General features: G+C 39.3%; 1 long non-coding RNA gene across 6 annotated transcripts in view; it reads right to left on the bottom strand.

The window, feature by feature from the left end:
• LOC140696123 (uncharacterized) overlaps positions 1 to 24,237 on the bottom strand; it is a 673,002-nt gene that overhangs the window by 609,956 nt on the left and 38,809 nt on the right. For 4 of the 6 annotated variants that reach the window (XR_012072170.1, XR_012072175.1, XR_012072176.1 and 1 more), the window contains exon 1: positions 22,850 to 22,899. The exons of 1 other annotated variant lie outside the window; for it this stretch is intronic. This is a non-coding gene — a long non-coding RNA (uncharacterized lncRNA). Of the gene's footprint in view, positions 1 to 6,260; positions 6,345 to 22,849; positions 22,900 to 24,237 lie in introns of those variants that run through there. One more of the 6 variants, XR_012072174.1, reaches the window with a different exon arrangement.

Genomic DNA, 24,237 nt, shown 5'->3' on the forward strand with positions numbered 1-24,237 from the left:
TCACTACACGAGTTCTGAACAGTCCCATACAATCTCTACATAAAAATGAGACATTCTCAATTCTGAAAGCCCCTTTCTTCTAACTAAAGGTAATAAGAGGTTGTATTTATTAAACATCTATTACATGCAATCTGTGTCACAGACATTACCTCATGTTATCATTACCACTCCTGTAGGATAGGTTTTATTATTCCTATTTTACCCACTTGTGTTGTGACCCATCCTCTTACTGGGGACAAGACAACAGGCAGCCAGAACCAGGACATGAAAAATACTGTGGCCAATAAACACTAGCTGCTGTAACAAGTCCTGGCCAGGGTGTGTCACCTAGGCTAGAAGTTTTCATTCTTTCTCAAAACATGAAGCCCACAAATTAGAGAGCACCCAGTCCTAACCATCACATGCAAGAATCTGCTTCCCTGGACTCTTTTCTTTAACAGCCAAAACTATTTTTCCTGAGAGCTCTTTGAATCCTACACAAAAACTGAGTCTAGCACACTCTATGAGCATTTAAGACCCAGCAACCAAGTGGCTGATGGGGTGGGGAGTGGGTGTGGAGGATGGTAAGTGAGAACTCACTGGTGTTGAAAGTTTAACAGGTCTTGTAACAAGAACTCAATTGAAATAATAATACTCATGGTTCAGGGTATTCGTTGATGCAGTTCCAGTCAGGATGTAGAGAGTCAGAAAAGACTATTGTTTCCACCATAACAAGACCAAGCCAGGTATGCCTCAAAGTCATAGTCTTTTGGAAGCACATCAGAGAGGTGATGACATAAAGAAGCTCAAATTAACTAAATTCCAGAAAGTGGCAAACTCTTCCTGGGGGAGAAGACAAAGATGCACCATACATGGGGAAAAGAGAAACCAGACAAACTTTTAATGAATTGTAAACATCTAGGGTGAGTTAGTCGATCAGCAACCAACTCTTTGCAACAGGCCTTCACCAAGTGCATGAGGATGGCATTCCAAAGGCTTGTAATGGGGCAGGAGTCTGAGAAAGATCCCTTTGAGATGCATGGAGACTCACTGCGTACAACGCAGGAATCAACTGACAGGAGAAATGAGGGAAACTCCTCTGAGCCACTCTAGGACTTTGCAGGGTGCTCAGCAGTGACCTTCCGAAAAATGAAGACAGGCAAAAAACTGAGAGAACTCCCTCCCAGACTTTCCAGGCCTTCACCAAGTGTACTGCAGTGGATATTCAAACACCAAGGACAGAGCAACAGGATGAAGACAGATCTCTCAAGGAGCAGAGGCCAAGATCAGAAGAAATGAAGGCATACTATCACATGAAAGGTAACAAACAGTAAAATGAAATAAATTAAAATAAAATAATTACATATAATACACATATGTTTCTTTAAAAGACTATTGACTAAAGCAAAAAATAACAATATATTATGGGATTTAAAGCATAATTAAAACTAAAGTATGCAATAATAAAAACACAAAGGTTGAGAAAAGGTAGAAATGCACTATATCCTCATAAAGTTCTTATATTGTCTGAAGGTAGACTGTCATAAGATAAAGATGAATATTGTAATCTCCAGAGCAGCAATTCTCCACCAGGGGCAATCCCACCCTCTACCCCAGGACATTTGGCAATATCTGGAGATATTTTTCATTGTCACAACTAGAGGTGGGGGGGGACTACTGGTATCTGGTGTGTAGAAAAAAGAATACTGCTCAGCATTCTATAATACACAGGACAGTCACCTAAAGAATTAGAAGGAAATAGTCCCAAGGTTGAAAAACTGTTCTAAAGCAACCACCAAAAATAGCACAATGAGATATAGGGGAAAGATGACAGTGGCAACAAAATGGAACGCTTAAAAATACTCAATTCACCCAAAAAATTCAGGAAAGAAGAAACAAAGGAACAGATAGAAAATAACTAGCAAGATTATAGATTTAAACTAATCATACCAGTAATTGCACTGAACGTAAATGTAATTGCACCAATTAAAAGGTAAAGATAATCAGACTGGATTTTTTTAAAAATCCACAAATCCCAACCATATATTTCTTTCAAGAAAATATAATGACACAGAGAGGCTGAAAGCAAAAGGTAAAAAACCAATGCCACTTATAATAATTTTTAAATCAAAAATCTAGGAATAAATCTAATGAAAAATGTGGAAGACCACCACACTGTAAATTACAAGGCACTGCTTAAAATAATTAATGACTTATATATGTAGAGATAAACATCAGGTTCATGGATTCAAAAAGGCAACAGTGTTAGGTATCCACACCTCCAAACTGATCTGTAAGTAAATCCCAATCAAAATCCTAGCTAACAAGCTGATTCTAAAATGTATATGAAAGATGGCAAAATTCCTAGAATGGCCAAAACAAACAACCTCCACACACAAAAAAAACGAATTTGTAAGATTTACACTATCTGATTTCAAGGCTCGCTAAAAAGCTACCATAATCAAAACAATGTAGTATTGACGTAAGATAGACAAATAGTTCAATGGAACAAAATAGAGAAGTTCAGAAACAGACCCGCACATATAGTACCAAATCAGTTTTTGTTTTTTTTTTTACCAAGGTACCAACCAAGTCAATTCAATGAAAAAAGTTTTTGTAACAGTGCTGACACACTGAATATCCATGTGGAAAAAAAATATATAAAGAATCCTCACAATTTAGCAATAAGAAAACAAGCAACCCAATTAAAACAGGCAAAAGGCTTGAATAAATACTTCATAAAAGTAAATATACAAATGGCCAATAAGTACAAAAAAAGCTCATTATTTGTCATAAGACAAATACAAATTAAAACCATAATGAGACCCTGACATCCTTCACAAAAATGAGCTCAAAATGGATCATAGACCTAAATGTCAAACACAGAACTTTATATAAAACTCTTGGAAGATAACATAAGAGAAAACCTAGATGACCTTGGGTATACTGATGCCTTTTAAACTGTAACAACAAAAGCACAACCCATGAAGTAATCAGTAAGCTGAATTTCACTAAAATTTAAAACTTTAATTTTAAAGATAACATCAAGAGAATGAGAAGATAAGCCACAGACTGAGAGAAAATATTTGCATAAGACACATCTGATAATGGACTGCTAACCAAAATACATAAAGAACTCTTTAAACAAACAACTTTAAAAATAGACCAAAGATCTTAACAGACATTTCACCAAAAAAGATATATAGATGGCAAGTAAGTATATGAAAAGATGCTCTGCATCATATGTCATAAGGGAAATGAAAAAAAATTTTAATGAGATATTACTACACATCTATTAGAATGGCTGACCATACCAAATGCTGAGAAGGATGTGGAGCAACAGAACTCTCACACATTGCTGATGAGAATACAAAATGGTACAGCCACTTTGGAAGATAGTTCTGTGATTTTTTTATATACTCATACACAATCCAGCAACTGTGCTCTTTAATATTTATACAAGGAGTTGAAAACTTACATGCACACAAAAACCAGCACACAGATGTTCACAGTAGCTTTATTCATAACTGCCAAAACCTGGAAGCAACCAAGATGTCCTTCAGAAGACAAATGACTAAACTGTAGTATGTCTAGACTATGGGATATTATTTAGCACTAAAAAGTAATGAACTATCAAGTTATGATAAGACATGAAGGAACCTTAAATGCATATTACTAGGAGAATGAAGCCAATCTGAAAAGGCTGCGTATTGTATGATTCCAACTATATGACATTCTGGAAAAGGCAAAACTATGGAGACAATAAAGAAATTAACTGTTGCCAGAGATAGGGTGGATTAAAGTTGAATAAACAGAGCACAGAGGATTTTTAGGGGAGTGAAAACACTCTGTATGATATTATAACAGTGGATATATGTCATTACACATATGTCCAAACCAACAGAACGTATAATACCAAGAGTGAATCTTAAGGTAAACTACAGATTATGATCTGTCAATGTAGGTTGAGCCTTAGTGAAACTATCATTCTGACCTTTCTGGTTTTTATGAAAGCTTCATTACAATGGCTGATTAAATCATTGGCTATTAGCAATGCGTTCGATCTCCAGCCCTTCTCCCCTTCCCAGAGGTCAAGTGGGTGGGACTGAAAGTTCTAATGCATTAACCACGTGGTTGGTTCTCCTGGAAATCATCCCCCATCCTTAGGTTCTTTCCCCAAGTCACCTCATTAACATAAACTCAGGTGATTAAAAGGAGTTTGTTATGAATATCTAGACACCTTTACTACTCTTTTCATTTAGGAAATTCCAAGGGTTTTAGGGGCTCTGTGCCAGAACTGGGAACAAAGACCAAATATGTATTTCTTATTATAAATCACAGTATCACAGGTGACTTCAGGAGTTCCATGAACTCCCTGAAATTGGATACAGAATATTGCATATATATGTGCTGGGGGCAGGGGAGGAAAGGGAATGTCCTTAGTTTTCATCAGATTTCCCAAGAGGCTTGAAAGCTTTTTGAAAGAGGTTTAGGACAAACACTCTAGTCTCTCTACGCTCTCCCTTGGCAATTTCCCATGACTTCCATTCTTTTCTATATTCCAGTAACTCTCGCACTATATAATCTTGGATGAGTTACTTAACCTGACTAAGTCTTCATCTCTAAAATGAGAGATAATAAACTAATACAATCCATCACAGGACTGTGTTGAGGACTGAAGGACATATAGGAAACAATGCACACCTGCTATGTAATAGACCAGAGGTCAGTTAAGTGTTTCTCTAAAGAGCCAGACAGCCCACTCTATTTCCTTGAGAAACATTCCTCCATGCCTTTACCTCCAACCTCTTACTACCTGTGACGCCAAAATCACTCTGATTCTCACTGCCAGGATCTCTGACTGCCTGCAGGAGGACTTCCCTTAAATGTTGTTTGAAACACAACACATCAAAAATGGAAATAACCATTTTTCTTATCAGCTGAATAGATTTCACCAAACCTAACAGCAACCTGTTTGACATTCCCTACATATGACAGCACTCCCATGCTTCTGTGCTTCTCAGGCAATTCCCTCTGCTTCCCTTCCATGACTCAACTCTCAAACAGCTGCTGAACTCTAACTTAACCTTCAAAACTCAAGTCAAACGTCATCAATTCTCAAAGATGTTTCCCAACATCCACTCCACTGCCAGCCACAGCAACCTTGGGAGATGGATTGTGCCTCTTGCACATGTATGTTGTACATTCCTTTACAGTATGTGTTATTTTTATTTGTGCATATACCTACCTCCCCTCTAGAACATGAGCTCCTTGAGGGATATGTTTTATAAAGTCATTTTAATGCAGAAATTAATACAAACTGATGAAAACTTGATGTTACAGAAAGGTAGTAGTATACAGATAAGTCATGCAAGTTCTGGGTCAGATTCTGTCTTTATTTAAAATTTTGTTCATCGTGGATTTTTTACATTAATGTTGATTTTATTTTAAATATTGCACTAAAATATTACCTACCTTAATTACTGAGTTTGTTGATGCCCCTTTATATTTGCACCCAAGGTGAGTGCCTCACTCTCCTCATACTTGTCCTAATCCTGAATTAGTAACTAGCAGCTCTGAGATTCAAATCTGCATTCATTATTCCAAAACCATACTGCTTTCAAAAGTCAAAAAGATCAGGCAGTATTCAACTTCTAAAAGCTTATAATCTGACAGCAGATAGTGACAAGCAGATAGACAGTTACAACAGAAGTGAAATATGCCACCACGGGTGTGACTATAAAGGGCTGGGTACAGAAGAGTAAGTAGTTAATTTTGGCTGAGCCCATCAGGGAAGAATCTACAGAAGAGGGAAGGCTTAAATTTGGAAAGGATTTCCCTGATATGGATTCTCCTACTCGTCTACGAAAGGAGCAGCAGCTACAGTAAATTTTGGACAATTTTTCATCTCTCTACAAATTAAATAGTAATGGTCTTTTACCTTCTGTGTGTTTTACATTGGATTCTAAGCTCCTTCGGGACAAGGCTGAGTGACACACAGCAGATGCTCAGTAAGTAGGGGTGAAATGTGTAAGTGAGCAGACCAGTGAACGAAAGGCACTGGCTGTAATACTGCAGGCTCCGCATTCAGCGCACACTGAGGGGGGCCTCTAAGCTCAGGACCAGGGTACTGCACAGGGACACCTGCGGACAGACAACAGGGACAACCACACCAACCTATTTTATGAGAGGCATTCTGACAGACTGTCTCATCCCAGGGGGCTTGCCTTCGGGCTGGGATGCCTGGACAAGTGCCCACAAGTGGCCCCACACAATGTTACCTTTGAGCAGTGCGTGGAATGCGCCTCTGTCGGTATGTGCTGTGAAGAGCCTCCAGTGTCCACTGGGCAGGCAGGTGGCACTGCTCTGGGAAGAGTCTAGTTCTGTGTCCACAGCAATAAAAATACCATTCGCAGCCACACAGGGCGGGGCTGGGGACACACACCAAAGGAGGAAGCGGCATCAAAGGAGGAATAAACCACTGTCAGATCAGACCCCAGCAGAGGACAATGCAAGAGCCACTATTCCTTCAAGAAGACAGCCCAACTCTGAAGAGTCGGATGCTCCACATAATAAATGTGGGACTCAACCAACTAAGTTCTCTTTTCTCATCTACTAAATCGAGATAAAAATCCCCACCTGGTTATGAGAATTAAAAGAGTTTAGGTATAAAAATGCCTTCCTCAGTGCTTGGCACATGGTAGGTGCCCAGTATGTATTAATTCTATTCTTGGCCTGCCTTCTCAACAGAAAGATCCGATCTAATTATCAATTATCAGCTTTCTCAGAGCTGAGAGTGATGGCTACATGGAAAAGTATATATAGCAAAATTCACTTGTGCTTTTTCTTAGTGAAGTCCCAGGATAAGACCCAGCCCTGCTACCTTCTGCAAGTGACCAGATCTATCCACTGTTTTCTCATTCATGTAGTGAGGGTAATAACAGTGGTGGGGACTGACAGCTCTTTGAAAAGCATACAGTTCATTTCAAGTTGCTCATTCATGTATGGTTGGATCCTCTCTTTTTTTTAATTCTTATTTTTTATTGAAGTGTAGGCAATTCACAATGTTAGTTTCAGGTGTACAGCAAAGCAATTCAATGTTACATATACATAAATATATTTTTTCAGGTTCTTTCCCACTACAGCTCATTACAAAAATGGATCCACTCTTTTGAGTCTTCTGTGGGCCAGGTGCTCTATGTCCATAGCTCATGCAGTGCTGCAATGATTCTGTGAGGCAGAAACTGAGCTTAGAGAGGTAAAGCCATGTTCTAGGTCCAAAGGCAATAAAGAGCAGAGCTAGATTTGAACCCCAGACGTGGATGGCTCCAAAGCCTCAGTTTATTCCATGACTAAGCAAGTAACTCACATGTTGAACAAGGCAGCAAGTTCTGTGTTGAAAAAGCAGTGAGTCACAAAGGCGGTGGTATGTGAGCTTGGTCTTTGAGACTAATGCTGTTGATGCCCCGACCCAGCAACTATTCACTTGGTTCAGGTGCCCATCACCCAGAAGCTCTGTTGGCTGCTAAGGGCTCACATCACAGCTGCACCTTTTTCCAAAGAATTGCCTGCAGCAGACAGAAGCCACCTGGCCTGCCAGTGTCTGAGAGGTTATGCACCCATCTCCCACCAAACAAAAACAAAACAGAAGCAACCCTCAGTCAATGCCTGACTGCTTCAGAGTAGAAAAGGCCTGCCTGCCACCTCAGGAATGCTCTGCATGCTCCAGAGCTCTCCGCAGCATAAAGCTGAGGCAAGATTTCAGCTGAAAGTTTCTTTTTGGCTGGCTTCATCCCTCCTTATCCAGTTGCCTTACTTTCTTACAGGTTTTTCTTCTGAGAACTTCACTCAATAAACCACATGCAAAACTATCTCCGTCTCAGGCCCTGCTTCAAGGAATCTGACCCAAGACAGTGCTAGGAATGAGTGGGAATGTATTTTAATTAAGAAAAAAGGGAAGGAATTTTCAGTAAGAGCGACTGTCTTCAATAAAAAACTACTAAGCCCCTGCTTTATGTCAAGCATAGCAGTATGCACTGAGAGAGAGAGAATACACATTCAAAATTGCTCCCAGCTTCAAGGGAGAAGAGGGCCTCACAGAGTTCTGTCAGAACAGAGGGGTTTTGTGAGAAGTGTAATCAGGATTGCATTTGAGAAAGATGCTCCTTGTCCTGGCAGGACCATGGGAGATTAATTGGATCGGAATAGAAAGAGACTAGAGGCAGAAAAAATGGATGTAAGATGGTATTATCATCCAAATAACTTAATATATAGTTAGGATGCATACTGGAAGGGAAAAGAGCATAGCATCAGAAAAAAAACAACTAAAAATGTGGAACACTTATTAATAATATTTCTCAAACTTTAATCTGTTCCTGACGACCTTCCCCCTCTCCAGCGAGTGTTTATTCCAGGACTCAGGGATATAAATAATTGTAGATTTAGTTCAACTAGGAGTCCCCCCAGGATGTTAAGGCCCTGTGCTGGATGCTAGTCCCTGCCCTGGAAGCCCCCACAGTCTGGTGAACATGAGACCATAGGACAGATGCCTCAAGGATTCAAAAACAAGCCAGCAATAATCTTTTCTTTTTAATGTCAGTCTTCCCCTGGTCCCATTTGTAGTATTTCTCATTTAATGGATTCAATCCAATGTGTTATTGATGAATAGTATAATTTGCACAAGACCAGAGAGTCCTGATAATCCAGTGTTTCTATAAAGGCTGCTTCAATTTGAAAAGACCATAGGTTCCAACATCAGAAATACCTGGGATCAAATCTCAGCTCTGCCTTTTGCTGGCTGTTTGTCCTCAGAAAATACTTGACCCTCTTTGAGTCTCATTTTCTCATCTAAAAGCTGAGGGCTATAATATCTATCTTTAAAAGTGTTTGAGAGAAGTCAATAGGACAAGAGAAATAGCTCAAAGTCAATGCTCAATATGTGGTAGCAATTTTATTACCATTGTTGAAGTCCTTCAGTCATTTCCAAACATGGACTGAGGGAAGATACTGATCTCCAACTGGCTTCCTCATGGCCTCCTATCTCCTGATTTGCCACTCACTGTGTCATTTAAAGGGACACTGTTAAAGACAATGTCATCATGTGCCATAAGAGCTGGTATGTGGTTTCTGGACAATTATTGGGTTGCGTGGGTCGAGTGGTACCTAAAAAAAGCATAGGAAATATGTATCCTGGCACAATACTTAAAATAAGTGAGCCTTTGTTCCCTCCATTACTTTACTTTTAAAGCAAGGAGGTTACATCTGTCCATGTTTCACACGTCTGGGATGCCAGAGAGGCACAGCCAACAGATGTGGTCCCACTGTAGAAGAGCCCAGTGTCTCAGCTGCACCCAGAAGCCAGGAACTTGAGGGAAATGGGGGGTGGTCACCTCCCCAATTGCCCTGCAAGGAGAGAGAGAGCCTGAGGTAGCCATAATTTCAGCCCCCACTCCCATCAGGATTCTAAGATAAGAGGCCTCAATGTCTGCTATTTCAATTCTAAGGAAGAAACCTCAGAAGTATGGCCCATTCCCCTCATCCCCAGAAGTTCCTCAGAATGCATTCACCACCATTACTGGAACAGGCCACGTTATGAAGTAATAAGTTCCCCACTGAGGGGGGGAACACAAATTCTTCCTGGGATATCACTGAGAAGAGTACCATATTCTGAGAAAGAATCTCTTCTCAAACAGCTGACATTTTATGGCCTCCTGGAAAGTTACAGAAGGAATTAGAACCACAGTAGGGTGATGGTCCAATCCTATATTCCACTGACCATCATTCCAGGAAATTTTTCTTCAGTACCACAGGGCAGGCTGGTCTAAGGCAAACAATTTCATGCAGGGCAGTTTAGTGAAAAAGACTTCACATTTAGAGAACAAGCTCACATTCCCAAATGTTTGCTTGTATTTGGGGAGGAACACCAAAGTGGGCACAAGGTGATCAGGTGGCAGAAAGTGCAAGCTGAGAGTCAGGGTTCTTTTCATGGTCTTGACTCTGACACCAGAGCTGTGTGATTTTTGCCTGTCTCTAGCCCTCTCTAGGCATCCGTTTCCTCTGCCATAAAATAAAGCAATTAGACTGGATTACTTTAACCTAAACTTTCATCATGTGAGCACATTTTCACTATGTTTTCTATATCAACATATACCACACTGTGATTTGTCACACCTACACAACATCTGTACTATTTTCATACTATATTTGGTCAAAATTGCCTCATTTCTTCACTTTTTTCTTCCTTGAAATTGATTTTTAAAGGAAACTAGATAGAATTACCATGAATGGAAACTACTATCACTTGCCAGAGCAGAAGGCAGCCATAAAACTAAATACAATGAAAACAAAACAATACTTTTAATTATCTCTGGGAAGTGCTGTATTTTGAGGATGGGCTCCCTGACATCTGCTCTCTGTTTCTGAGGCAAGATTAGTAAATGGTAAAGAGGTGTTAAGGACATTCCAACACCTATTTGAGATTTTTCCCTAATCAAAAAAAAAAAATCAAGAAGAGAAAAAAGATTGAACGAGAACTTAAAAGGAAAAAAAACTTCTCACTACAAGACTCTATCATCTAAATTATCTCAATAGCCCTATGGTTTAGGAAACAACTAATAATATCTAAGGTCTTCTCCAACAGTGATATTCCATTTGAACTCTACTGTAGAGAAAAGATGATCAGAATTGTGGAAAATCTAAGTTTCACAGATGTAATCTTGTTTTGAAAGTAAAGTAGTGGAGGGAACAAAGGCTTACTTCTCAGACTATTCTGAGAGAAATGACTTTCAATACCCAAACAGAAACATTGTCAGAATGTTTTCCAGTTAAAGGACTTTGAACATGCATTAATAAACAGAAATGATTTGTGATTTGCCTAGTCATCATTTATTTTCAAATAAACACTTCTAAATGATTCGGCAGTGCCTAAAAAAATCATTCATCCTCCTAGATAATTTAAACATCACTCCACCAAAATCTTGTTCACCCTATTGACTTGCTTAATGAAGCATTTTGTCAGGCAATATACAAAGATAAATTTAACTAGAGCTTATGCCATCAAATTAACACAACTTCTAAAATACTGAAGTTCAGATTAATCATGACATCAGAGAAGAGTATTACAAAAACAAAATGCCAATGAAATGTTTTGGCAATGTGCTCATTATGCTGAATGTTTTGGATTCATATGGCAAAGCTTTCATTATAGGACTCTTCAAGGCACTCATTTCCTTGGAAGCATTTAAATGTGATAATATTTGTCTTATTTAGACAGATATAAAATTAGGGGAGGTAAAGCCCTTCAAATATATCTGAAAGACCTTAAAATAACTGATATGTCTAGGCTCCAGACTACAGCAGAATATTCACTAACCTTATGTTTTTCCTTTCTAAATTTTTGCCTTTTTGTTTTTGCTAACTCTTTACGTGCTCTTAGGCAAGTTCCTTCCTCTTTCTGGAATTAATTTCCCATATTTAAGAAGGAGGGGATGGGTGTTGGACTAGAGTAGGAGTCAGCAAACTTTTTCTGTAAATGACCAGGTAGTAAAGATTTTCAGTTTTGTACACCATATGGTCTCTGTTGCAACTATTCACTCAGTCTCTGTAGCAAGAAAGCACCCACAGGCTACATGTAAACAAATGAGCATGGCTATGTCCTAATAAAACTTTACTTACAGAAACAGATGGTAAGCCAGATTTGGCCCACTGCCTGTAATTTGCCTTCCCTAAACTCCAGGATCTCTAACTTCTGGCCCTAATATTGTCTTTACAAGGGAAGGAAGTTGCTAAGGTCTGTCATTTGACAAAGTCAGGATTAAAACCCAGGTCGGTGAATTTTAAGTCTAGGATCCTTCCTCCATAGGAGACTATCTAATCAACCAAGAAACTTGTAGCTACAAGATAAAGCATCAAGTGCTGTCATAAAAATGGAATTTCTGTTACCACTTCAAGTATAATTACTTAAAAGTTACTTTAGCAGTGAGTCATTAGGTTCTATGATTAAGGTGGCATTAAGTGTTTCCCATTGCCAAGAAATGTATCAGACTGGAAGAGAGAAATTCAAGAAGGCTGTGTGGGAGCAGGGGGGCAGATCTGGATATTCATCAGTCCTACAGAGAAAAGGAAACTATTTCCTCTTTACCTCATATGTGCACAGCATTATATGGTTTATAACAAAGCACCTTCCTATCTGTTATTAAATTTCATGTCCACAACATCTCTGTAAGGTGGGAGTCATTGCTTTATATTTATGCCTAAGGAAACAATCTGAGTAACTACAGTCACTTAGTGACATCTATGCCACAGCTGCCATTCATTCATTCAGACAACAAATATTTGCCAATTGACAAGGCAAGGAGTAGGCAGTTCAAATTGGCAATACTGTCCCTGCCCTCATGGAGCTTCTAGTCCAGTAGAGGTAAGAGACAATGAACAGAAAAAGAAACAGTTAACTAAGTCATTATGAACAGTGATAGGTGCTGATAAGAAAACAAACATGGTGTACTGATAGAGGACTGGGGGTAGGGAACTTCCTCAGGTAGAGGGGTCAGGAGAGGCCTCTGAAGAAGAAAGGTTGCAGCTGAGCCTGGAAGGATAAGAGAAGTCATATAAAGAGGAGAAGAACTTAGTCAGGTTAAGAAACTGAAAAAAGGAGCCTGGGGCTTGGAGTCAAACAGCTGGCATTCAGAGTTCATTCTACAACCCAGAACTCCAGTTCCATCATCTGCAGGACAAAAGTACCAACACCTTCCAGGAACGCAGTCAGGCTGCTGGGGTTCAGGCCTCTCTCCTCTTTTTACTGGATTTAAGGCCAGGAGCAAGTTACTTTCTGTATGACGATTCAGTTACCTTGCCTGAAAACTGGGATGATAATAATGGTACCTACCTCATAGGTAGGTTGTAAAGGTTTAATGAGAACACCCTATAAGGCATTAAGCACAAGTCCTGGTATCCAGCAAGGGCTCAAAAGCATGGACTGTTGTAAGAACTGGAAAGATAATGGGAGGAAAGTAAACATTTTAAAATTTAAACTCTGTGTCTGCTCTATGCCCATTCTGTATTAGGTGAGTACTGTCATTATCCTCACAGTCCTGCCTTACAGATAGAGAATAGATTATGTCCTTGGTCAAGGTCACGTTGATCATAAATAGTAGGGTCAGGATTAAAACTCAGCTCTGGGTGATTCCATAGACTACACATAGATTCATGTGGCCTCTCACTCTCATTCCAATGAAATATCAGAGACCCAGTTCTGCTCTATAGGTCCTGTCTCTCAGGAGCCAAGATCCCTGGTGGAAGGGGCTACAGCTCTCTTCAAAATGAATACAGCCACCATCTAGGCTAGCCACTGAGGGTCCCCTGTCCTGAAGGCTCGAGGCTCCATCTATCACATCCTTCCCAATCTCCATCACCATCTCCATTAGGCGCCCTTAGTCGTTCAGGTAGGCCAAGCTCCTTCCCTCCCAGTGGTTTTGGTGTTATTCTCTCCATTCTACAAAAAAGAACTTGGAAGTCAAACAACTGGGGAGGTGGCCGAGTCCAAATTCAAACACAAATCACCCTGATTCAAAATCCACAATTTTGGTATCTCAACAGGCTGCCTCTCCTTAAGGATAGGAAACACTTGTAATAGTACATAGCATTTTAGAGACTTCAAATTTTAATGGACAGGATAGAACAGAAAAGACAGAACAGAATAGAAAGCATTTTCCCTTAGACAACACAAAAATTAGGCTAATGGAGAAGTTGTAGTTTAATGAATTAGATATGTTTTTCCTCCTTTCCTCTTCCCTTTCTAACTTTTAATTCCACCTACCCATAAAGGTGCTCTTGTGAACCTCCCAAGAAATGCTTAAATAATTAACTGAATAGCAACTTAGTATCTGTAGCACTGCGAAAGAAATTATGTTAAGAACCACTATTCATTAAGTACCTACTACGAGCCACGCACTGTGCTAGGTAATCTCCAAAAGACCTCCACCACATGGTCAACATCAGCTCCATCGCGGACGAGGAAACTGACACCCAGAGAGGTTCGGTTCCCATGTCCACAGAGAAAAGGCCAGAGCAGAGATTTGATCCTGGACCTAATTCTAAAGTTCTTGTTCTTTGTACTGTTAGGCTGCATCTCAAGAAACAAACAGGGTTCACCTCACAGGTAGGGAGTAACTGTAACCTGGTCACAGGAGAGGTGAATCCTTACCCAGATGCCCCCTGGAACACCACCTGGTGACCATCAGGAATACAGTACATCAGTGTTACTCAAAGTGATGCTACCCAAACTGGCAGCATTAGCATCACCAGGAGGCTAGTTAGAAATCACATTCTCAGGCCCTACCCAGACCAACGAAATCAGAATCTCTAGGGACAAGGCCCAGGAATTTGTGTTGGCAAGCTCTCCAGGTGATTCTAGTGCCTACCAAACATTGAGAATTTCTACTGTATATGGTATCTTTGTGCAATCAGTGACAACTTGAACTACTAGCCAGGCAGAGATTGGAAAATCAGACGTGGAAAAGGAATACATCTTCCTCCAAGGATGCAGAGTCTCTTGTGGAATGGAGAACTGAATGCAGGAAGCTACACTTCAGTTTCCATTCCCACAATTAGGAATTCATCCATCCTTTGCAGTGAGAAGGAATAAAGGCCAAAATTGAAACAGGCAAATTAGAATGTTCTATGGCAAAGCCAATCCTGCCCTAAGAAACTTGGTGCCCTATTTCACTTCTCCTCACTGCACTCTCAGTTCATCAGGGGAACTCTATCTCCTATCAATTAGTGAATCTAAACCTCCCAACAAACCAGGGCTTGCTCTTCTCTTTGCTGTTCTATATTGTTTGTTTGCGTGCATTCTCACAGCAGATACTGAAAGAAAAGCACTCTTCTGGGTTCCACTTGGCAGTCCTTTCGCTTTTGAGTCGGCTGATTGCCTTGGGACTGATACTACAAAGTATGGACTACAGATGCTTAAAGAATATTTATTAACTCCAAGAGAGGTAAAACTTGTGAAATTAAGTAGTTATTTAAATTCAATTCTACTACTAAAAATGTCTTGCCTTGTTTTTCTTAAATCAACCTTAAATGTGTGGTCAAAAAATACCTGACTTCACTTTATTTTGGAAACTTCTTAAAGCAATGGCCCATAATCTCAGCATACTAACATAATTATTTTCCTTTTTGCCCATTCCATTTTCAGGCTTTGTTTTCATATTCATATACAATTATGCATGGTGGTAATTACACAGTAAAAGTGATTTTTTTAAGTCTTCCTTTTTTCCTGGTCAGAGTTTCAATGTAAGTGAGTTTATGCACTATCTTCACGATGATCACTTTAAATTTCTGGACAGTGGACTCATGAATTGGCATGTCACTTAAGCACATCACAATGGGTCAGGAAGTATTTACTGAACTCCTACTGTGTGAGCCAGATGCAATTCCAGGCTCCAGGAATCTAGCAATCAACAAGACAAAGTCTCCACTCTCAGGACTGCAGCAGTGTACAGGGGATGACACTTTTGCCCTTGCTACATGGATGACACACCTGAAGCACAGTGCACAGCCTATGTGGATCAAACAGAGAAGCTGCTTACTTGGGGAAGATTCCTTTAGTTCCTTCAGGGTGTAGGTGAATGGAAATAAGGGCCAGGTACACGCCTAGGGATATATAGATGGTCCCTGACTTATGACGGCTCAACTTGATTTTTAAACTTTATGATAGCGTGACAGTCATTTGCATTCAGTAGAAACTATATTTCAAATTTTGAATTGTGATCTTTTCCTGGGCTAGCAATATCTGGTATGATACCCTCTCATGATGCTGGGCAGTGGCAGCAAGGTGCAGCTCCCATTTGGTCATGCGATCACAAGGGTGAACAACCGATATGCTTACAACCATTCTGTACCCATACAACCTTTCAGTTTTTCACTTTCAGTACAGTATTCAATAAATTAAACGAGATATTCAACACTTTATTATAAAACAGGCTTTTGCTAAATGTCCAATAACAGATGACTGAATAAAGAAGCTGTGGTATATTTAAACAATGGACTGCTACTCAGCCACAATAAAGAATAAAATAATGCCATTTGCAGTAACATGGATGGACCTGGAGATTCTCATTCTAAGTGAAGTAAGCCAGAAAAAGAAAGAAAAATACCATATTATATCACTTACATGTGGAATCTAAAAAAAAGACACAAATGAACTTTTTTACAGAACAGAAACAGACTCACAGACATAGAAAACAACTTATGGTTACCAGGGAGGAAAGGGGTGGGAAGGGATAAAGGGGGAGTTCAATATTTGCAGATAATAACCAATATATTAAAAACTAGATAAACAACAAGTTCATATTATACAGTACAGGGAACTATATTCAATATCTTGTAGTAACTTACAGTGAAAAAGAACATGAAAACAAATATACATATATTCCTATATGACAAGCATTATACTGTACACCAGAAATTGATACAACATTGTAAACTGACTATACTTCAATAAAAATATATATACACAAAAAAAATAGGCTTTGTATCAGATGATTTTTACCCAACTAAATGTTCTGAGCACATTTAAGGTAAGCTAGGCTAAGCTATAATGTTTGGTAGGTTAGGTGTATTAAATTCATTTTCAATTTAATATATCCAACTTACAATTTTCACTGCTACTAGAGAAACTGTGTCATCTTCAATAGGAACTCATCAGCACTGACTGTCAACATTTTTTTCAAACATGTGCCAATCAAATTAGTTCATAACAGTCCCTAAAGAGAAGGTATGGATTTAAATATACAGGTTCCCTGGGGATCTTATTCTTCTTTTGGGTACTTCCTTTAGTATCTAAGATGACACTATCAGACCATGAATGTCAGAGCTAAAATAGAACACTGATATGTCTGAATGGTCTTCCCAGAGCTTAAAGCAGAGACAGCTTTTCCACTGGGGTTTAAGTTTTCTCTGTAGGATGACCTGAACTCGCGCTGGGCATGAGAAGAAAGGAGAAGGGGTAAACAACCTCCTCCAACAATCCTCACCATCTCCTCCTCCCCAGCTCTGCAAGGCAGCACGTTGCTCCTCAGGAGCTGGCTCTCTCTACTTTCCAATCACTGGCCCCTCCATGACCTTCATGCCCTTAGCAGCCCCCACTTCCTCTTTAGTCAGGTCTTCCCTGACTCCTGCCTGGGAGACAGAGCTCCCCATGACTCCCTCCTTGCTGGGGCAGGCCTCAACTGAGCCCCTTTGCTCTAGGGATAGTGAACTTGTCTTTTCACCTGGGCCTTCCCTATCAGATAGTGGAAGCCAGGACTTGTCCCTGACTTCCTACAGACCCAGTAGTGACACATGGGCAGCTCATGATAGATACTCCAGGGATATTTGCATGGTCCAATGCAGGTGAAGGGTTAGAAAGAAGATAAATACTTTGGCAGACTGATAACAGATTGGAGAGACCATGGTCACCAGCTTAATGTGATCCTTGGCAATCTGGCCCTTCAGGAATCTCTGATGAATTCAAGATTCCTGACTTCTCTTCTTTCAGAAGCTCTAGGACATGAGTGTGTCTTGTGTATTTTTCCCCCATAATCCCAATCACTCTTTTCTTTTTAAGTTATCCCTAATTCAGACTCTGCTGCTGCTCACTAAAGTTCAAGTCCTCACGTTATTTCGTCCAATGTTGAACCCTATTGAACTTCCATTTCAGACTAGAAAAAGCATATCTATTGCTCCTGTATGTCAAAATTAAAAAAATAAAAAGTCTCATATTTCATGAGCATTTTACAGTAATACTCTATTCTCAATCCTTAAAAACAACCCTGAGCAGTGTTGAGCAGTACTGTTATCCCATTTCACAGGTAGTGAAGTAAACCTCAGAAAGGTTAAGCTATCTGCCTGAAATCACAGAGTCAGGAAACAGCAGGCAGGATTTAACTCCAGGCAGGCTCTATTCTGAGTCATGGGCCTTTTCCTTCATACTCTTGCTGCAGTCAACATCAAATGCCTGACAAGTGTCAGAAAACTGAGTTCTCCTCCTAGCTTGGGAACTTACTTCCAAGCAAATATTCATAACTATTGCCTTTTCACAGCATGTTGTCCTGCTTAGCAAATGGGAATAAATACTATTGCTATCTCAATGTCAAAGTACTATAAAAATCATGGGCCCAAAAGCCAAGCAGAAAGCTAGAGTCTTTGATGTGTCCTTGTGTTGCTCATCAGAGCAGCTTGTTCCAAGGCATAAGGTCTACTTTGAGAAAGCCTCAACACGGCTCCAAGGGTTAGGCTACAATACTGAGAGATCACAGTGACACTTGGGTCCACAGCACCTCTGTCTGCTCTTCATAACCAGAATTCAAACATCTCAGGTGAGCTGTAGAACTGGGCTTGTGAGCATGGCCTCTGGATTTGAACATGGAAAAATGTCCTCTCTAGAAGGGGAATCTTCGGCCCAATCCTCTTGTTTGACCTGCAAAAAGCTGAGGCCCAAGGTTCTGGCCCCACTCCGATCTTCAGTCTCCCTATCTGAGGGCAGTTCATTCCTCCCTGAAGGCTCTTCCTAATTTTACCTTCTGTGAGGCTAAGAAGCCCCATTGAAGCTCAAACTCAGCTCTTTGGACTATAAGTGTACTTACAGTGAGTTTAAGAGCTCAGGGAACACAACCAGAGACCATAAACAAAGAGGGAACAGAGAATCCTTCTTCTAAGACAGGAGAGAGAAGGAGCCACAGTATATTTGTAGCCACAGATGGCCCTCCTTGGTTGTATAAAAGATAACATGTCACGACGAGTTCCACTTTCCATCCCACAAACAGTCCAAAGCTTTGGACCAAGACACAAGGTATGAGCCAAGTGTTATTTAAGTGTATGCAGAAGAAAATGAAGGCTAAGCTTTAAGTACCCAACTAAGAGAGCCGGTACCCCAAGTGGAGATAAGCATAAAACAAAAAGGAGTCACCATTTTACTAACCAGATATAATGTCTTAATTTTAATGACAATAATTTGAATAGAAATGGAACACAGGAACAGGCCGTTCACTGACACTTAAATAATAAATTAAGGGTAAAGTTGCAGAGGTTGAATTGCGCAGCTGGCCTTAAATACGGAACTGGGAGAAAAATCAACCATGGAGCTCGGACGCCGCCTAGTGGCCGAGATGGATTAAGTAGAAGTTGCAGCCAGTGCAAAGGCTCTGACAGGGAAGCATGACCAGCATGGATGAACAAGGAGGCTATGTAAATAGGAAACCTAATAGTATATGTATGACACTTTAAAGATAAGACTCAGTATTCATGCCAGTAGTGAAATCTTAGGAAAGGTAGCACCCACAAGGATGTCCCTCTCTTACCCTTTGAAACTAGCACTTCTCAAGGTGGGTTTCATGTGTTGCAAGACAATTAAAATCCCTGTTTCCTGCCTGCTAATTGCCAACAACACACCCTGTCACTGTGACAGTCAAAGCAACCCCAAGCTTTTTCCAAATAATTGTCAGCTGAGAATCCCATGTGGGGCCATCAGGAACCATTATTGTAGGCCAGTCTTGCTACCAGAGTCTTGCTGACTTATTCATACCATGTTGGTGACCAACTAGGGCTCCCTAAGCTTCACATACCAGCCAGGTTGGCAGGAAAACTAACATGCTTTGAAAAATAAGTTCAGAGAAGTGAAGAAACTTGCTCAATGCTCCATAGCTGGTAAGAGGAGGAATCAGAATATAAGCCCAGATCTTCTGGCTCCTTTTACACGTATGTGGTAATTTAACTCTTAATTGCTGTCCACAGTACAGCAATTAAACTACCAGCAATTCTAAGTTCACTCAGCTCATTTCAATTTAAATAAAAGCTTTCCACATAAAGACAGAAGAAAAAAGGGGCCTAATCCTATGTAATTTGATATTAATAATAACAGCATTAATAATAGCTAATGGTGATTAAGTGTGTAGTAAGTGCCCAGTACTGTACTAACCAGCTTACCTGTATTTCTTATACTTTTACAATATAGATACGATTGTGACCACCTTCTCTAAAACTTAAGAGAGGGAAGCCTAGAGAAGTAACTTGCCAGGGTATTGCAGACAGAGGTAGGGTTTGAAATCTACACTTACTCCTTTAACCATTAGGCTGTATCACGTTGAAATAGTTACGCTTCCTTACATTTCTACAGCAGCAAAGAATAAATCATATGAGAATAACTCAATATATTTTACATCAGGCTTTCACACAAAACTCCAATTCAATGTCTCTTCTTTAAAAGTTTGCTGTACAGCAAATCAGCGACCATAAACAACAGAATTCCAGAGTGATGTCTAAAAGCTAAATTACCCCCTAATTATCATTAGAAAAGTGGCTGAATTTAAGAACACTTGAGAGTCATCGGTTGCCTTTTGGTAACTTTTAGCATCAAGTTATTTTTAAAAGCAAATCAAACTTAAAGCTCTTTATATGTCAGACCATAAAGGTTTCCTGGGTGCCAAATGGGTTTTGATGAACACGGTGGGGGAATTATACTATGAATTAAAGCCATTCATATGCTTTACATTTCCCAGAAATACTGTACATTGGGGTCTTAGCAACAAGGGAAAAAAGCCTGCCAATATCCATCACTTTTTGCCAAACACAGAATGTTTGAAAAAAATCTTACACCACACTGAAACAAGGCTGAATTTACCTCTTTTTCTACTAAGCAATTCAAGACATTTAATAGCAGGAATAACTCATAAAGTATAAAATGTTCAAGTGGGAGAGTCACAGGAGAATCAGTTTTGGAGTTAAGAGCCAAAGGGACTCTAAAGATCACTTAGTCCTAACCCTATCTCAACATTTTACACGTAAGGGAAAATTATTTTTCAATGATTACACAACTTACATGATGTGTTTAAAATGAGTATATAATATGTTTGCAGCAGAAGTAAAACTGCTTGTTTATCTATTTATTTATGTTTATATAATTTTAACCCCCTAACACTATCCAAAAATTAAGATCCTCAAAACAGAAAGATGTCATCTGGTAAAAGGGAAATAAATGTATAAAAAGCCACAGCTAACAGAACTAAGAAAGTTACTATAACAAAACATTAATTGTAACTTTGCTATTTCTGGCATCCAAAGCCCAGAGAGAGGGAGAGGTAGGGAAGAGGGGGAGGGGGGAGAAGTTATAGACATTTACTGCCTTATAAAGAAATATTTGTTGATTACCCTTTGTCAGGTAAGACAAGCGTTTTTCTGGAAGGAATTTATCACTTGGTACTTCATTAGAGGGACATTGAAAATCATTCCCAATAACCTCATCCACATTGATTCTACTACAGGTACACAGATTTCTTCCCATGGTCAGTTCTAATATTGATTATGAATAAACAAAGTGAAGGGCATGGTATTAAACTGTTAACTCAGTGATACTTTTTCCTGCAGGTGGCTGAGCTAATATAATATAGACCAAGTATGCATGTTACTGCTGGCTGGTCTTAACCACTATGATCAATTGCTATGAAGAGAGAGTTTAGAATACAGAAATGAATGGATGAAATGTCACTCAAATTCACTTCCTCAAATAGCAACAGCCCCAGCCTAGCTTTGGACAAGGGCTGGACCAGTCCTCACTAAGACATACTCTCAGGTGAGACCCAAAAGTGTAGCTATTCTTTTACTGGTTGACAAGATTCATACCCTTTGGTGGCTATGTTTAACAAAACAATATAAAGGAAGAAAGTGACAAAAGATCTCAAAAACTTTATGGCACTGTAGTAGTAATGTTCAGTAATGGCCCCGAGTGAATCAGACCTTCCTTACATAGTCCCCTCCCATACAGACTCCAGGCTTGGACATGTAACTTGCTTTGATCAATGTTATTTGTCCTCAGACCACCATGTGCAGAAGCCCAGGCTGGCTTACAAGGGAACAAGAGATCACATAGAGACGAGCTGTCCTAGGTGAACAACCAGTTTGTCACCCAGCAGACATGTGAGTGAGATTATCCTAGATCATCTACCCCCAGGCAACTGGTCAGCTGACTGCAGAACTTCCAAGTCAACCACCAACTCATAAATAATAAATAATAAGCCATTACATTTTAGGGTGGTATTTATGCATCAATGTTAACAGAAACAGACACACTGCAAGCAAATCGTCAACTGAGAAAGAGATTTGAAGATATACTAATCATTTTAATCTCTAGATTAAGTGGTTCTTTGTCCCCAGTTTACAAGTGAATGATGTTTCAACAATCTGTAGAAGTGCTGTACACAACTCAAACTGCATATCCCCATAGAAATGCTATCTAAATGATGATTGAGTTCCTAGCCTGTCCACAAAGGTGTATTTAACCAACATGAAATCTTACTTAAGAAATACATTAAGATGTAAAAATGTTTAAGCAACTATTATAAGTAAAATACAAAGTGCATTTGAATAAGCAAATTTAAAATCTGAATAATGCCTAACAAAAAACAAGTTCATCTTTAGATTTTTTTTCTTAATTACCTAAGCAAATAATTTCTGTGGTAAGCAGCATATGACATGGCTTCCAGTGATCATCCATCCTGGTATTCATGTCGTCGTGTAATCCCCTCCCCCGTGAGTGTCGGCTGGACCTAGTGACTTACTTCTAATGAATAGAACATGGCAAAGTGATGGGAAGTCACTTTCACGATTAGCTTACAAAAAGCCTGACCTCCATCTTGCTGGTATCCTCTCTCTACTGCCTACTCAGCTTGCACACTTTGATGAAGCAAGCTACCATGTTGGAAAGGTTCACCTGGCAAGGAACTGAGGGTGGCCCTCTAACCATAAGAAACTGAGGCCCTCAATCCAAAACATATGAGAGACTGAATCCTGCCAAAAATCGTGTGAGTGACCTTAAAAGCAGATCCTTCCCCAATAGTACCTTGAGATGAGACCACAGCCCAGCGAACACCTTGACTGCAGCCTTCTGAGAGATCCTAAAGCAAAGAGTGTAGGTAGACCATGCCTAAATCCCTAACCCACAGAAAGCATGACATAACAAATGTATGTGACATAACAAATGTATGGTGCTAAAATTTTAGGTTGTTACACAGCAATAGATTACATACTATAATCTCTAAACCTGTATGGGCATCAAAATCACATGGGGAGTTTCTTTTTTTTTTATGTTATAATTTAATTTTTAAATGCTACTCGTCTTTTTTATTTTATAAGTAAAAATATCCTAATTCTTTTTAAATTTTTCCCCCAGAAAAAAGCATTTCCCTCTTCAAAAATAACCATTCTTTATCCACTTGGAGAGTATCCTTCCACATCTTCTTTTAATATATATTATATTATATAATGATATCATATCATACATATTGTTCATTAACTTGCTCTTTTCACGTAACACTGTCTTACAGACCTTTCCATGTCCATTAATGCAGATCTATTACATTATTTTAACTGCTTCAAAGTATTCCATAAAACAAATGAACCATAATTCATGTAATCATTTCCCTACCACGACACATTTAAGTTACTTCTAATTTTTTATATTATAACTAAGACTGCAGTAAATATTCTTGGACATGCCTGTATACAAATAAAGGATAAATATATTTTTAAATTCTAACAGATATAGCCAAAATGTTCTCCCAAAAGACTGCATCAATAATCACCCACTGGTGCAAAGTAATAGTGTCTAATATATAGTGTTATATATTAATATATTAATAATTAATAGTATATATTATAAACTTCCCCTCACCTTTACTAATAATGAACATATGTCTTTGTTATTCTTCCCAGTCTGCTGGATGAAAAACGTTATGAAAAAATTCAGGTGGCCTTGAGCATAGTGATGACTTTTTAGATATAATACCAAAGGCACCATATACTAAAGAAATAATTAATAAGCCAGTCTTCTTTAAAATAAAAATCTTCTACTCTTCATAGGTCATAGTCAAGAGAATGAGAAAACAAGCCACAGACTGAAAGAAAGTACTTGCAAAATGCTTACATGATAAAGGACTGTTTTCCAAAATATGCAAAGAACTCTTATGACTCAGCCACCAGGCCATAAACAACCCAGTTTTAAAGGCCAAAGACTTGAACAGACAACTTACCAAACAAGATGCACAAGTGGCAAACAAGCACCTGTATAAACAATAAGAAGTAACTATACACTTACTAGAGTGGCCAGAATCCAAATACTAACAATACCAAAGCTGGGGAGGATACAGTGCAATAGAACTCTCATTTACTTTGGCGGGAATATAAACTGCTACAGTCATTTTGAAAACAGTTTGGCGGTTCCTTACAAAA

Source organism: Vicugna pacos, chromosome 4 (genome assembly GCF_048564905.1).
Source record: "Vicugna pacos chromosome 4, VicPac4, whole genome shotgun sequence".
In the NCBI taxonomy this organism is placed as follows: domain Eukaryota; kingdom Metazoa; phylum Chordata; class Mammalia; order Artiodactyla; family Camelidae; genus Vicugna; species Vicugna pacos.